The following is a 17,686-nucleotide window of genomic DNA, read 5'->3' on the forward strand; positions in this document are numbered from 1 at the left end:
CAACCTTAGAATTAACAGAGAAAATAAGAGAATTGACCATAAATCTGGAAGCTGTAACAGTTCCAGTGACGATAGGTCCGGTAATGCCTATTTTTGATGTCGAACATTGTTTAACGGTCCCTTATAAAAGCAATAAACAGGTTGAACAACCAAAACTAAGTCAAAATGATAATCCATGGAGACAGACAATAAGTATGATTGAACCAAATGTTTCAAATAATCCGTTTGTAGGCCAGAATTGTGCAGAAAGACGTATAACAGTGCAGTCAATATTACAAACACAAAAGGATTCTGGACAAGGAAATGTAGAGAAGTCAGTAGGACCATCTACAGAGGAATTAAATGAATGGTTGAGAAGCTTGCAGAAGAAAGACAAAGAATCTCAGTCAATAGATGTGGTCAAACTACAAATGGTACTGGAAGAGTTAATAGTAGGAACTATCCCTACGGAGAAGTTAAAAACCTACCAGGATGAGGAGTTGTTATTTCTGTGTAAAAGTATAACTTGGAGAGCAAAAAGTCTCCATGAAAGATTAGAAGAAGTGGTAAATGAAATGGGTATAGATATTGAAACGGTAAAAGCCCAAAAAGAAACCATATCGAATAGATTTCACTGAAAAGGACATTGAAAATATGAATACCACAGGACGAATGAGTCAGATTAAGGAAATAATTATTTTGTTGAGAAATGGGGAGATGTGGACAAATGGAAAACGAGATGATGTTTCAGATAAAACCTTTTCAGCTTTCCCGAGAAAAAGAGAAGGTAGTAACAGAATGCCCTATGAGAGAAATTCCAGGAGGAGGATATGTACATGTGCCATGGACTAGGCAAGATATTTTGTCACTTACAAATGACTTCCCTCGACTACGTGAAAAACCTGTTGAGTGGTATAGACAGGTGGACAGATTTGTAAAATTGTCCAAAGTATTGTGGATTGATCTAAACTTGCTTGATATAATAGTACCAGCAGATCTATGGACAGAGTGCAAAATCATGATAGATTGGCCAACACAAGAATACCCAAGGGATCCAAAAACAGGGGCTCCAGACCCCAAGGTAATGAAGAAATACGAACAGGTTATTGCGTTTCTGAAAAACAAAGTACCTCCTAAAGAGACAGATTGGGTGAACATTGACAGAACACATCAGGAAAGCAAAGAGTCAGTACACGCATATTATGAAAGACTGATCTTGGCCTTTAAACAGTTTAGTGGAGATGAAAATCTGAGTGAAAAGGATTTAAGTCATTTTGTATACAGATTTGTATATGGTCTACGTCCAGAAATTAGTGAGATGATAAAACAACATACTGTAGATTGGCAAAATAAGAAAATAGATGAAGTATTGAGACATACTAAATATTTCAGTGATGAGATTGAAGCAAAACAGCGAAAATTTAAAGAAAAGGCTATGTGGGCACAAGTAAAGGCAGCGGAGAGACAGGAAGCTAAATTAGCAGAACAAGCGAATAATACAGAATCAAGACAAAAATTTAGTCCTGGGAAAAGTAAAGGAAATATAGAGGAAGCTAAGAAGAAATTTCCTTGTCATAATTGCGGTAGGATAGGGCATTGGAAATCCGAGTGTAAATTTCCCCCAAGTACTAACGATGAAAATGCATCATGGAATCCACAGGTGCAGAATGAGCTGAGTGGTCAACCGCAGCGACAGCAGCAGGTTGTAACACAACAGAATCAGGTGCCAAAACCACCTTTCCCACAGAGCAAAAATTAAGTCATCACACTTGCTGGTTCCGGTTTTAAAGACAGTCCATTGTTTCGTGGTCCTGGCAACTCTCCCAGTACAACTTTGGTTGGTACATCTTGCCTGGGGTCAGGACGAGGCCATTGTTGCTTGCTGTTGCGCAGGCGCATTTCACCCGTAACCTCGTGGAACGGTGACTAGGTCCGTCGAGTCAAAAGTCAGCCATTTTTACGAAGGCCCAAACGGTCAACTTAAGCAAAACAAACACAAAACATAATTAAAACATAGAAATGGCTAATAAAATGTTAAACCCTCACTAATTCCCCTATGTGTATGTAATTACCTAGCATAATAGCAACATTCAAAGCGTTTATATTCACCCAGTGATGTAATCTGGTGCAATTTACAATTACGTCACAAAAGCAACATATATCATGCAATATTCTAATTTTCTACCAGTAGGATGCGTACATATATTAGTATACAATTAGTTTAGCCATGCAAAATGCAAATCCCACGTGTAATTCTTTCGTTAATATAATTGGTGAGCTATCACTTCAAATGGATTAATATTATTACAATTAATAGAATATTCGGATTAATATAAACATGCAGAATGGGGGGGGGGGGGGTGTACAAAATTTTGTACTACCCGCTCCATCAAACCAGCTGCAGCGACAAGGCAGAGATCCAAGGACTGGATGCCAGCAATTAATATCTTGGTTATTTTTCTGAAGGGAAATATTAAAGATAAGAAAGTTTGAATTGCTGAAAATACTAAAGAGGGGTGTAAGGCAGATAAGGCTGTGTTTGGCATAATGCGGAGTAGAGCATTCGTACATAAAACTGCAAAGGGCATGAAGATGGGTAAGAAGGCAATCATCAAACGAAAGACCATGGAAAGAGATTTTAAAGGAGATATGGAGCCATGCTGTGCGCATTTAGGTAGGATTTGTGCTTTCTATTTTGGGGTGGACATGCTTTGTTTGGTGAGAGACATGTTTACTGCATATCTTCTAGACATGGTGGAACATCCTTCAAAGGAAAAGGTGGGTGTTAGTAGTAGGTAGAGTGGGGATTGCAAAAGGAGCCAATTCTGGCAATCTCCTGAGTGACTATTAATGGGTCAGTGCTGGACAAAAATAGTAGCCAAGAGTGAGTCAAAGCAAAAGTTCAGATAAAGAACATGATCTTGGACTCTTGAGTATAAAAAGTGTAAAGCTATGGCCCGCTCACAATCTGTCCTTGAGATCCCAACCAAGCTACTTTTATCTTCCATAAGATGCTGAAAATATTTTAATCAGTCATTATCATTTACTTGATCTATTACCATGAGAGGTGATCACATAAAAATGCCTATTGGGCCAATCTTGGACTACAGATTGCATTTGAAACAATCTGACCTTTGCTGTACCCACCTTCCCTACTTCTTAAGTAAAACTTCCTTCCTCGCTATTTTCACAATTGGACACCTTAAAGTATTACAAATTCATTGAGATATGCTACAACTAACTCATGGAGGAGACGCCTCTCGCAGAGACGTTGCTGGTGGCGGAGGAGGACGGGCTTGTACGGAGCCCTTAACGAGGAGTGTCTGCAGGAAGATTTGTTGCAAGCCACGGGACCAACTCTAAACCAAGAGAGGACACCGAGCGCAATCATCCGAGGGAGCGAGGACCCCCCTCTCGTCTAAGACGTCCGCCTGGCACACTCCTCCAGTCCGGATAACTACACCGGTGAGTACTACTCACCAGAACATGCAAAACTTTCACTGCAGTCGCCATGCCTGTCACTAAGATGGAGGCGCAAGTTCCGCACTAATAGTCCTCACTGGAAATCCCTCCAGAAGATCCACACCTCTCCCGAGACCCTGATCAATCACCACTGTCCCGCTGCAACGGGAGATGGGGGCAACCTCAGAAACAGTCAACGTGGTCCACAGAAAACACGATGCCTGCCCCCCAGAGGAAGACGCCATGCCTGTACCTAATATGGCGGCTCCAGACCCGCTCTAACAGCCACTCACCGGAAAGTCCTCCAGATGATCCACACCTTCTCCTTGGGACCCCAGATCAATCTCCACAGACCAGTTACAACGGGAGACGCGGGACAGCATCAGAAACGGGCGGCAGGATCCACAGAAAACCCAATGCCTGCCCTCTAGAGAAATCCAGCAAAATCAATAAGGGGACTCTCCCGAGAGAAAAACTACAGAGACTCCACCCTCCAGTTGGAAAATACTCCCTTTCTCACATGTGTTTTCAACCACCACTAAGGTTGTGGCCAAATTTGTTGCAGTCCATGTGCCCATAACTGTGATAATGAAAAGGTAAACGCCTGGCCCCAAGATGGCGGTGCAGGCCACCAATAACACCCAGCCCGAATAAATCAGCGCAAGGGTAGCCCCTGAGAGAAAACTAGTAAGAAACCCCACCCACCATTGTGACAACACCCCTCTTTTCTCACTCTTGTCTTTCGACCACCACTGAGGATTTAGAGCCAAATATATGTTGCTGACAATATGCCCGTAACTGTTTTTCTAACACCACAGAGGCTGGAACCAAATACGCTGCGAACTACACGCCCATAACTGTGTTAATGAAAATGTTTGGAGCCAAATATGTTGCTGGCAATATGCCCGTAACTGCTATCTACCACCAATGAGGCTGGAGCGAAATATGATGTAGTCAATAAGCTTGTAACTGTGTTAATGAAATAGTAGATGCCTGACCCCAAGATGGTGGATCCAATCACCAATAACACCCAGCCCAAATAAATCCGCTCCAAGGAATCTCATGAGAGAATACTCTCCACCCACCATTTTAAAAACACCCCTTACTTCCCACTCGTCTTTCGACCACCACTGAGGTTGGGAGCCAAATGTGTTGCTGACAATATCCACGTAACTGTTCATGCCCTCTAGGCAAATAACCCTCCATCGAGCCCAATATCATACACCACTGATCTGAAAGCGGATCTCCTACTCAACTGACCTGCACCTGAGGGCCAGAGCGGTAGCTACCACACCACTAAACCTAAATCATCTCACGCCAGAGACTTGATCGTTGAGCAGGTACTCTCTGAAAAAAAGGGTCATCTCCAGCTGCCACTAAGCCACTGAGAGGAATACAAACATCGAACACCGCCCAATCCTACTCATCTAAGATCAATAAACTGAGTAGAGCTTGAGGTAGCTATCTACCTCTCCAACTGAGACAAAATGACACCTGCCACCTCAACCTCCCTCTGTGCCTCTCCACCAAATTGCATGAAACCTCATGGGCCTAACTCCTTCTCCATCATCTTCTCTCCTAACCCCTCACTAAAGGCAAAAAGAAACTTCAAGCACAGACTAATCAGACAACACCCAGAAACACTATTCGCTGACTTACACCACTGCTCCTCCACAGCCCAGTTGAAAATGGATCTCATTTTCCATACTGAAAGCCCTAGGAAGTGGAATTCCATTTTTAGATCGCACCTTCTCAGATCCAAAACAAATAACACTCCCTTCAGCTGCAAACGGACGTTCTCAATCCAAAACCGCCCTATGCGTAGTGGCAACACCTCTGCGACAATCAACACCAACGGCACAGTCATGATCCTAGCCAACAACGGCAACCTAGATGCATTTGACTCCCTCTTCCCCTCGCTGCAAAACGCCCTCACTCAATCAAGTTACTCTCACCCGAGCAACCCCCTCTTGCGAGACAGACTGACCCCCACTGAGAACTCACATAATTATCCCACTTTTGCCAAAACCACCACTGTCTCACCCCTCGAACACCAGTCTCGCCTTCCTCTATCCCACCTTTGATGCGCACAATACCTACCTCCCTCCCACAACTAATTGGGAGTTATATCTCAGATGAAACTTTCCAACTTCCTGCCGACCAACTAGTCACCCCCCTCCACAATATGCTTCTCCCATCAAACAACTAGCGAAACTGACCCTCAGTCAAGGACTCTGAACCCCCTCCCTTTGGCAGTGCGCAATAGGCGGCCACCTGAATCAAGTCATGCTCTTTCACACCTCTTGTCCTTGGTCACCCACAGGGACAACATAGGCAACTCCTACACCAAAAGCCAATCTCCCACGACAAGCTGTCTCCCTCCCGGGACTACCTCGATCAGGACAGCCCGATCCCAGACTCACCCCCACCCCCTCCGCTCTGGAGACGACTCAGAGACTGGCTAGGTTGGAAAGCCAACTAGAAACGGTAATACTGGACCTCAACAAAATCCTAATGAAACTCACCGCTCCCCAGGCGTCTATCCAACGCCCACACCCTACATCCACATTTACCAACAACAAAAACTCAACTCCTCCCAAGGCTCAATGGCACAATTGGAACACAACCCTCCCCTTGAACCAGCAACAGAGACCCAAAAGAACAAGAGCCGCAATGTCCACGAAAGTGGCGATTGATCTTGCCATCTCCTATGGAACTGACTCCATTTTCACCCCAAGCACAAGATCCAGGTTATCGCTGGACTTGGAAGAGACCGCCCCCCTACTAGAACTTCAAGACCTCCAGCCTTCCTCACCAATATCCCCAGGGCCACACCTAAAAAAAAACTCAATAACAATGGGAAGACTAACTGCATGCTCATAAATTGCAGATTGGCCACCAGGCATGCAACAGAACTGTCAGAAACCATCCTTACCCATGACATAGACATCGCGTTTATCACTGAGACTTGGCTGAATGAGCTCTCTTCCCCAAACCTCGACATGCTTGTGCCCCCAGGCTTCTCAATCATCAATAAAGACAGGAAAAAACAGCGAGGAGGGGGTGTCTCTATCATACACAAGAGCAACATCTCCGTAATGGAAACCGGCTCCTTCAAATACAACATGTTTGAATACTTAACAGTCACCTTTAAGACAGGGGATAACAAACCACTATACTGTCACCTCCTTTATCACCCGCCAGGCAGCACCGCCTCATTCGGAGAACACCTGTCCGACTTGATAACTCACTGCTCACTCCGAGATTCCAACATTATACCAGGTGACCTCAATCTACACTGGGAGGAGGAAAACAACTCATTGATCCAATCCCTGACCAAACTGTTACTCAACAACAACCTTACCCAACATTGTACAGAACAAACCCATAACAGAGGTTCAATACTTGATGCCATCATTGCTCAAATAGACGCAGTCTCCATTGATCACATCATGCCTGCCGACTGGTCAGACCACCATTTTATTATATTCCACATCAACCAAACGACCCAACGCCTGCCCAGCACTCAGGACCCCCCCCCACTGGGCAAGAAATCTAAGACAGATTCCACTTGCAGACCTGGAAGAAAGGGCTAGTTCACTCCTTCCCTCCCACACAAGCGACCTCTCCACAACAGAACTCACCTCACATTACAACACAACAATGACTTCCATTCTGGACCAAATTGCTCCCATGAAACAAAAAAGAGCCAGGAACATTCCATCTAGATCTTGGTTCAACACAGACCTAAACCCCGAAAGAAGACAATTAAAAGCTACAGAAAGACTCTGGCAGAACAACCCGTCCACAATACTCCTTGATCGAATCAAATCACAACGCAGGAAATATAAAAAACACACCAAGAAAGAAAAAACTTCCTTCTTCTGTGAAGCTCTGGACAATGCTAAAAATAGGCCCAAAGAACTCTTCAATCTCATCAGGCAACAAACTTCCAAGCCCACTTCATCCTCAATGCAACCCTCCAAAGACCTCTGTGATAACTTTGCCAATTTTTTTAATGACAAAATCACCAACATTGAGCTCTCCCTGGACGGTCACTGCAGCCCCCCCAACACAAGCTCGCTCCCGAGGACAGAAGATATCACACCCAAGCATCACCCAAACAGCTGGAAATCCTTCAACCCCATCTCCGAATAAGCGATCATCAAAACGATTTCCAGTTCCAAACCCTCATCACACTTTGCGGACCCCATCCCTGCCCAACTGGCCAAAGAGCTCAAACTCACCCTAGCCCCGCTCTGGACCAATATTAATAATAGCTCCCTGAAAACTGGAATCATGCCTGATTGTCTCAAAATCGGACAAGTCACGCCATTACTAAAAGAAAACGGGCTCTGACACAAGCGATCTTAATAACTTCAGACCCGTCTCCAATCTCCCATTCCTTGCTAAAATCCTGGAAAGATGTGTCCTCCATCAACTTACTCAGCACTTGGACAATACCAACCTCCCTGACCCCCACCAATCTGGTTTCAGAAAAGGGTGCAGCACAGAGACAGCGATACTAAATGTGATAGATGATGTACACAAATCACTCGATACGGATCGATGCTGTCTACTCATACTCCTGGACCTATCGGCAGCCTTCGACACGGTTGACCACAAACTACTCACTAAGGTACTCCAAGAAAGAGTTGGAGCAGAAGAGGTGTTCTTACAGTGGTTCACCTCCTTTCTGCAGAACCGCACCCAACAAATAAAAATCAAAAACCACACGTCTGACCAAATCCCCATCAGCAGGGGTGTCCCCCAAGGATCAGTTCTCTCCCCACAACTATTCAAAATACACATGGAATCCCTCACCACAAAAAAAAACAACATCCCCTTCCACTTCTATGCGGACGATACACAGATCTATCTAGAAACCTCCTCCATCGATGACATTCAGAGTCTAAACGATACTCTAAGAGAAGTCCAATGCTGGCTATTCCTCAATCACCTGAAACTCAACCAAGATCAAACAGAAATCCTCTTCATTTCCAACAAGGAGCAGAACCCCCAAATTACAAAATGGCTAGAAGCTATTGATGCTCTCAACTCCAATCTGCCCCTGGCCGATTCCGTAAAGTCGCTGGGGTTTACTCTGTACCCAAAATTAGACATGACGAAACACATCAAGATCACCGCAAAGAGCGCCTTCCTAAACCTAAAACTACTCAATAAAATAAAACCCTTCATCCCTCCCAACGACCTCAAACAAGTCCCTCAATCCTTAGTGCTGTCCAGACTAAACTACAGGAATGCAACACTCCCAGGAACAGCAAAGTCTCACCTTGCTCCCCTCAGATCAACTCTGAATGCGGCAGCCAGAATGGTCACTGGAGTCAAGAAATACGAACACATCTCCCCGGCTCTCAGAGAACTAAAATGGCTCCCAATCTAAATGCGTGCCAATTTCAGAACCGCCTGTCTCTCGCACAAAGCCCTGCACACTGGAAAACCTGCATACCTGGCTTCCAAACTCAAGAAGGCTGGCCAGACAAGGACCCGTAGGAGTACGAACACTCTACTCCTCATTCCTCCGAAAATTCGCAAACAAAAAACCCTATCTCGATCCTTCTCAGGAAATGCGCCCAGAATATGGAACTACCCCCTCCTTCTTAAAATTCAAAAGGCAGCTCAAAGACTTCTTCCTCAACCGATCTCTCCCAAATGGATAGCTGCCGCCCAAGCTCAGAATCTTGACCACTGCGACACGCCGCCACTTTAAATCTAAGTCTCCTACCTCGCCCACCCCGACTCGTTCCTTGGACTTCTCCCCCCTCCCCGAACGGACTTCGTCACAAATGAATGTTTATACCATCGTTATATTGTGTGATATCTCTGCTACTAATTTTGTAAAGCGCTCCGATACTTTAGATTCGTCACTAATCAATGTTTGTACTACTGCCATACTATGTAACCTTTCCGCTGCTAATGTTGTAAAGCACTCCGATACATTCGGGTCTGGCCAGCGCTATACAAAACTCTCAAATAAATATATAAGCTGCAAGGAGCCACCACTACTGCCACAAGGGGAGGGAAAGAGGCAGAGGAAATCACCCCAATGTGGTCTTTTTGGCCTAAAAACAAGGTGAAGCAGGAACTGTCAGGCAGTGTACTAGGCACTGGCGCAAGACCGGCATGAGGTCAGTGTGGCTTATGATCATGATGTAGCCTGCCGTTTGCTGTTGCTTGCATGCTACCTGCACGCCTACTACCTTTCCCCGCCCCCCAAAGCAAAAATAGCCATCAGCTGTGTATCTGCTACCTTGCTTAATTTACTAACTGCTCTGCTGTTGCTCATCTGCTGTCTATCAGCTTATCTGCTGGTGTCCCCTCTGCTCTCTTGCTGTTCTCCTATCCACCTGCTTTCCTGTTGTCTGCCTGTCCACCCATTGTTTTGCACAGAGAGTTGGATTTTGGTATTTGGGACTGGAGCCGAATTGGAGTTGGAGCTCAGTGTTAGTTCGGGGATTAGACAAGCTCTTGTTGCTTGTTTTTGCTCGTCTTTTGCTGGTCTGAAGGTGTCAAAAGCATCTAAAGGCATGTAGAGATACCCAAAAGACAAACTAAGATGCTGTTGTCCTACACTTGCCTCATACTTGCAATCTCTTGCAACCTTTGCCTCCTCATCGTGCTAGATACCTGACAGATACCAGAACTTGAGTTGAGAGTTCATGAGTGACTAAGTCAAAGTGTAAAGTGAAAGAAGAGTCTGGTTGTGCAGAGGCAATCTTACCTCTGCTGCTCTGGAGACATGTGGGGGTGCCCAGGTGGTACTCACAGGTATTTAGAAAAGGGTGAGCTGTATCAGATAGATGCAGGCAGAGAAAGAGTAGGGGAGTTAAAGCCTGTAGTGATCTGTGCACAGAAGTAGCTGACACAGTGGTCAGAGTACCTTGTGCCCGTAGGCCCCCTCAACCACGCTTTATTGCACACCATTTTCCCCTTTGCGTCATATGAAGTGTGAAGTATGTCACTAAATTTCCAACTGGGGATCTTTTCAGTTGGCAACTGCGGTCCAAGGTTACCTCAAGCAATGCCTTGAAGGAGGCAGAAAGGGATGCGACAAGCGAGAGGCACTAAGGGGAGCGAATCCTGACCCTAAGAGCGATTTACAGCTTCAGGACCATGTCGCTTAGGCTAAATAAATTTAACATTGAATCAAATTAGTCTTGTGATTCAAATGGATCTAATAAGGTCCAGTAAAGGTGGCTGGCTGTATGGCGTGAAAAGGGCCAAATAAGGCCTTGGCTACTTGGTCCCCAATGAAAGGAGTTCGGCAAAGACTGGCAAAATCAACAAAATAAACAAGAATTTGGCACAACGGGAAAAAGGAAAAGACCAAAAATGCTTAAAAGAAAATTGTGCACATTTGTCTTATTCCTTGATGAGCTTTGTAATATCGCACTTTTGCACTGCTAAGAGTCGAAAATGCCAAACCTGTAAAATGAAATCTATCAAAGAATTTAAGCTCGTAACAGATTCAAGACTCAAAAGACTGGTCATACCAACGCCCCAAATGGATTATGAATTATTTTCTTTTTTTAAATGTGTATATTCCTCTGCATTGCAAGAGGTTTGACAATGAATTATCCGAATCGAATCAGGATTTGCTAAATCTTAGTCGTCTATTCCTCTCGGCTCATTTAGTTTTAGCTGAAAATGTCTATTTAAAAATGCCACTGCCTCTTTTCTGTGACTGTCTTGTGTTGCTATGAGATCTCATTGGTGTTGTCACTGAGTATAACATTTACTAACAGAGCCCAGGGGTTGGCATCAGTCCTCTTGCATCAAGGTTTGATTAATTTTATTGGACTTTTTGTAAATGATAGTTCTCCCCCCCACCCCCCGCTGCAACATTTAGGTATGGTAAGAATAAAACTCCAGTCAAATATATCTTTGTCTCAATAGAACATTTTGGTGTAGCGGCAAACTTTTATATTGATTTGGGGGTGAGTGATCATTATGCGATGGAATTGGTGTTTAATCAAACCTTTGATTTTGTCAGGGAGCAAACACTTACTTTCCTGCCAGTCTATGATAATAGGATAAGGGTATTGATTACAGAGGCCAAATTACAAGAGTTGTCAAAGATTGTTATTAATGAAGAAGTAACTGCCTTAGTGTAGATGGGCTTGAATCGTAAGGACAGTTGGTTCATAAAGTTCAGGCCCATTTGAAAAATAAACGCCCCATAAAAAGACCATTAGGAAAGCCGCAAAATGGTTGGTAGGACTGAGTGTGAGGCAATTAGAAGAGAGGTAAATGGATTGAGGTGTAAAACACTCACCAATAAAGAGGTGAAAGTTGTGGAGGCCTTTAGGCACTGCAAAAAGGTATCTCACATAGTTAGTTCTCAAAAAAAGAAGAAGATCTATGAGTGAAATCAAATAAAATGCATGACGCTATTGTTAAGGTTGATGTTAAACTCTTTTGGCGCCTGGTAAGTAAAGAGGATGTAGTATCACCCTCTAGTATTAGGAGCACAGGTTTGGAAATCAAACTGGATTACGTCTATCTCAGATTTATATTTAAAAAAAAATTATGATGGCAAAAGTGACCGTGTTAACTATCAACTAGTTGAGTGTAGTTTATTGCAGCTACAGGAGATAGGCCAATCAGAGATAATTTCAAATTTGAAATCCTCACGAGCCAGGGGTGCAAATGGGCTACAAGCTGTTTTCTATAAGTCAAATTCATGAAGGTAGACAAATCTATTAAGTCCTTTTTAAATGGTTACCAATACTGGGTGTATCTCCTCCTCAGGGCGAGGTGTAATTAAGCCAATACAAAAAAAGAGTTCCCTAAGCGATCCAGGAGATTATTATTTGATTTCCCTATTAGATGTTGCATTCAAAATTTATGCTCACACTCTTTGTAAATTTCTTAAGTCTTGGGCTTTTGGCAGTGGTAGAATTCTCAAACAACAAGGAGGTTAGAAGCACTCCGCAGTTGATCACACTGCTTTACACTTTTGGGTGCTGCAACTGGGCAATATGCAAAGTAGGCAAACTGTGCTGTTTTGTCGATTTTAAGGCAGCATTTAGTGGCCCGCAGACTCTTATGGGAAAAGCTTGCCAGATGGAATATCCTAATGATTTGTTGGCCAGGATTTGGGAAATCCAAGAAAATAATTGGGTACAGGTTGACTTAAACAGCTTGGGAAATCTAACAGAAAATAATCCATGAGAATGACGGATTAAGGCAAAATTGTGTTTTAGCTCCCCTTACTCTTTAGTCCATTTATTTCTGATCTCCCAGACATTTGAGGAACAGTGAATTTGCTTTCCCCAAAGACTGGTAGGGTGCACACCCATTACCTTATGCATGCAGATGACTTAGTCCTGAGAGATTCGAAATCAAGTCACCTGAAGAGGAGGCTATAAAATGTAAATGCCTATTATGAGACAGATTCCCTAGTTATAAATATAGATGAAGCCAAGACTATGATCTTCTCAGACAGGCCGAAGAGATATCCAAGGTTCGTGAACTTGTCATTTCTTGAACAGGTAGATAAAAATATCTATGAATAACCTTTTCTTGGAACTGCACATCTTTTACCATGAACGACACCTTCACCGACCACCTCATGTAAATCATCACAGCCAAGGTTTCCCCCAATTCTAAAGGCATTTTCCTTGGTGATTTCAATCTACACTGGAACAAACTCAAGGCCCCTCAAGTCAACGCCATCAAAGACCTCCTGGCCGACCAAGCCCTTACCGAAGTCTGCTCACTCCCAACACACTCGAATGGTGCCACTCTAGACTGGATCATCGCTAAGGAGTCAATGGTCAAGCTTATCTCTATAGACCCATGCGATTGGTCTGACCACCACACTATCACTTTCCTACTACCTGGCACCCACAAGATATGGGCACCGCAACCTGTGATTCCAAAACGTTGGGTCAGAGACACCAAGAACCTTGATCATGGGAAACTGGCTGCTCGCTGCAAGTCTTCCCCCCCCCCCCATATCACAACGGTCAATTACCTCAATGAACATTATTATTATTAGTGCGATTTATAGAGCGCACGGCTACCCCAAATAGGGGTGTCCCGGTGCTAGAAACAGCTGAGTTGCGACCTAAAAAAGCCCAGGGCCTAAAAGAGCCATGTTTTCAGTATTTTTCTAAAGCTGGATTCAGTATTTACCTTCCGCAGGAGCTCTGGTAGGGTGTTCCACAGTGATGCTGCGCCCACTGTGAAAGTCCTCCCGCCCAAGCGAGCCTTCACAAAACGAGGGACTTGCAGCAGCATCTGAGAGTTTGAGCGTAACACCCGATTTTGTTTATATATGCTTAATCTTTGCTTTAGATAGTTAGGACAGTTTCCTTTTAGGGCCCGATACGCCAGAATCATGGCCTTAAATTGGATTCGCTTCTCCACCTTCAACCAGTGGAGCTTCTGTAAATACGGAGAGACATGATGTTTGAAAGGTATTCGTAGCACCAGTCTCGCAGCCGCATTCTGAATCATCTGGAGACGTCCTATGGCATATTTGGGTAGGCCAAGATAAAGACTATTAGCATAGTCTAACCTGGACGTGACTGTAGCATGTACTATAGATTTCTGACAATCCTCCGGTAAAAAGTGCAGGATTTTCCGCAAATTTTTCAAAGTGCTAAAACAGCCAGAAGACACCTGCTTAATTTGAGCAGGAAAGGAGAAATTTGCCTCCCATTTCACACCCAAATTCCTGGTGCACGAGCCAGGTATTGGTGGTGTCCCCATCTCTGATGGCCACCACAGTGCTGGATCTGGAGCTAAGCCCTTGCCAAAAAACAAAACTTCGGTTTTTCCGGCATTGAGCTTTAATTTGTTAGCATTCATCCAGCATGCTATATCTTGAAGGCAGCCCTTGAAATTCTTAAAAGTATCTGCCGACCGCTCCTTAAATGGAAAAACCAACTGGGTGTCATCAGCGTACGAGATCGCCTTGACACCCCAGTTGGCGATAAGAGTGAAAAGCGGAGCTAGGTAGACATTAAACAACAGGGGGCTTAGGGCTGAGCCCTGAGGGACACCACGTTTAATTTGCTTAGGTCTAGAAGCAAATGATTGTAAAGCAACTTTCTGGGAGCGCCCACTTAGGTAAGATTGTACCCAAGCTAGCACCGTCCCATCAAGACCCGCATCTTGTAATCTCTGGACCAAGATGACATGGTCTACAGTATCGAAGGCCGCGGAGAGGTCCAGGAGCACCAGCAATGCCGATGCTCCTGAATCCAATGTCCATTTTACCGACTCTGCCACCTCAAGAAGAGCGGTCTCAGTACTGAAACCTGCCCGAAAGCCAGATTGAGTGTCATGTAAAGCCCGGTTCCGCTCTAAAAAAGAGGTCAGTTGGCATTGAACCATTTTCTCTAACATCTTACCCGGGGCAGGAAGCAGGGAAATGGGCCTCAAATTGCTAGGGTCGCCCGGGTCACCATTAACTTTCTTCCTCAGAGGGAGGAGAGTTACGTGTTTCCAGGAGTCGGGAAAGATACCTGTCTCTAAGGAGGTATTCCAAATATGGCGAAGGCCCTCGGTCAGAGATGGAGCTAACATTTTCCAAAACTTTGGAGGGCAGGGATCATCTGGTGCGCCCGACCTACATTTCAGTATTTCTGCTAATGCCTCCTGGTACGAGAGCTGGGTAAAATTTAAGAGTGTTGCCCTCACGCCACCATCTGCAGGTGTTTCCAATTTTACAGTGTCCTCGGAGGGAGTAAAGGAGTCATAAACTTTAGAGATTTTGTCGTCAAAATAGTTAGCAATTTTTTCGCATCGTTCTACAGAAGCTGTAACCTCCAATTCACTAGCCTTAGGTTTAAAAAAAGATTGAACTACTTTAAAAACTTCTGTGCCAGAGTGGTCCGCATTCTGAATGCGTGCTACAAGGTAATCCCGTCTGGCAACTTTTAGAGCCTTATGAAGTTCTTTTATCGCTTTTTTATAAACCACTTTGGCTAAATCACAGTAGGCTGCTCTCCATTGGCGTTCAGTTTTTTGCAATTACTTTTTTGTTCTTTCAGTGAAGCGGAAAACCAAGGCGCCGAGGGTGAGCATCTAGCGGGTTTCCCCATTCTGATAGGTGCAACAGCTTCCATTGCATCCCCAATCCATTGGTGCAGTCTAACTGCATCCAGATTGGGGCCTGAGACAGCTGAGGATGACTCTCCCTCAGTATGGGACTTAAGGATTCCACCGACAGTTTCTTCCAGTCTCTTTTTTGCACAGTCTGGATATTTTTTAATAACTTAACAGTCGGGAGGGTAATTGAAAAGGGGATTAGGGAGTGGTCCGACCAGGTCAGTGGAAGTGGAGACCCTATTTCAGTATTTTTAATATTGGAAAAAATAAGGTCTAAGGTATGACCCGCAATGTGTGTCGGAAAAAACACCCCTTGTGGGAGGTTAGCCCCCTCTAGAGATGATACAAGTTGTGCCGCTTGTACGCAATCTGGGTCGTCTACATGTAAGTTAAAGTCACCCAAAACCAAAAAATTAGAATAAGCCACTGATTTTGGTGCAATCAGATCACATAGAGACTGCACGGCGGTTGCTGCACACGCAGGCGGTCTATAAATGAGAATGCTAGCTAGGGCAAATGCGGGGGTAATCTGGAAGCAAAAATGTAAGCCTTCAATACCATGCAGGAGCAGCGAGGCAGAAGACACAAGCTCCCAGGAGTCTCTGAAGATAATTGCCACCCCCCCACCTCTTTTTCCCCCTTCACGATTAGCAAAACATATTTTAAACCCTGGCGGGATAGCTAGTGAGATCGATGTCATTGCGTCAACGCACAGCCAGGTTTCTGTAAGGAACAGGGCATCCCAATTCTCTTCAATTAAAGTTGACCAAATCTCCTCAGCATGTTTAGGTAGCGATCTACAATTAACTAAACCTAAACTGATTAAGGACTTCTGATCAGACAAAGAACCCTGGGAAGCCTGCCCCGCTCTGTCCACCTTACTTTGAAACAGCGTCTGACCGCATTCTATGCAATAGTGTGGCAGTGGGGAGCGAGCCAGATCGAGCTGATGCGCCCTCCTACAAACATCACCCTGGAGGCTGAGGAGTAGCTCTCGTGACCACCTGAAGTGGCTCATTCTAGCAATCCCAGCAGCGTGGCTGGCGCTGGCCGCGCTCCGGACGCGGACGGGTGCAGACGGGCTTGCCTTGGGCGCGCCTCTGGCGCGCCAGCGGCGCACCCGCTGCGTGCGTCCGCTGCGCGGCTGCCGAGACTCGCCCAGCATATACCCCCCGCACCGGAAGTAATGTGAGAAGTGGGCGGAGTCGCGTCTGTCCCTCCGCAACAATCGGCACTAGTATGCCGTGACGGACCGGGGACTGCGATCCGCCAGAATACTGACACCACCAAGCTATCGCCCCCTGAAAGTGACAAAGTGCAGCAGCAGCAAAGATTAGCAACAGAATAAAACTTTTAAAAGGTCAGTGCAGAAAAAGGCTGCCAACTGGTTAAAACAGTATAGGAACAAGTTAAAAAAATAGATTTGGCGGTTTTCGGTCACCACGCACTCATCTCAAGCTGCGCGGCCGCCGAGTCTCGCCCAGCATATACCCCCCGCACCGGAAGTAATGTGGGAAGTGGGCGGAGTCGCGTCTGTCCCTCCGCAACAATCGGCACTAGTATGCCGTGACGGACCGGGGACTGCGACCCGCCAGAATACTGACACCACCAAGCTATCGCCCCCCGAAAGTGACAAAGTGCAGCAGCAGCAAAGATTAGCAACAGAATAAAACATTACTCCACAACTATATCTAACATGCTTGATGATTTTGCTCCTATATAACTAAAAAGAACCCAAATCAAAGACAAAAAGAATTTGGAGACAGCACTCCTCAGCCGCACATTTAAAACTTCACCGCCAGTCCAGAAACACCTATAACAGGAACATCCTCATCTCAAAAAAAGAATTCATCAGATCCGAACTGGGGAACGCCAAGAACAGACCTTGCAAGCTTTTCGAAGTGGTCAAACACCAATCCAAGAAACTGGCTAAAACTTCTAAAGAAACCCCTAAATCCGTAATATCTCCCCCTTTTTCTCTGACAAAATCACTGCCCTAGGAAACAAACTTAGATCTGCCACCGGCTCCCAACCCCTTCCGGATCTTCCTCCGCTCCTCGTGCTGCCCCCCCAGACTTCACCCAAAAACCAAGCGCACTGGACCAATTTCAAAGTTTATGATGAACATTCCGTCTCGAAAATTCTTTCCTCCCTAAACCCG

The sequence above is a fragment of the Triturus cristatus genome, chromosome 1_1, assembly GCF_964204655.1.
Source record: "Triturus cristatus chromosome 1_1, aTriCri1.1, whole genome shotgun sequence".
Taxonomy (NCBI): Eukaryota; Metazoa; Chordata; class Amphibia; order Caudata; family Salamandridae; genus Triturus; species Triturus cristatus.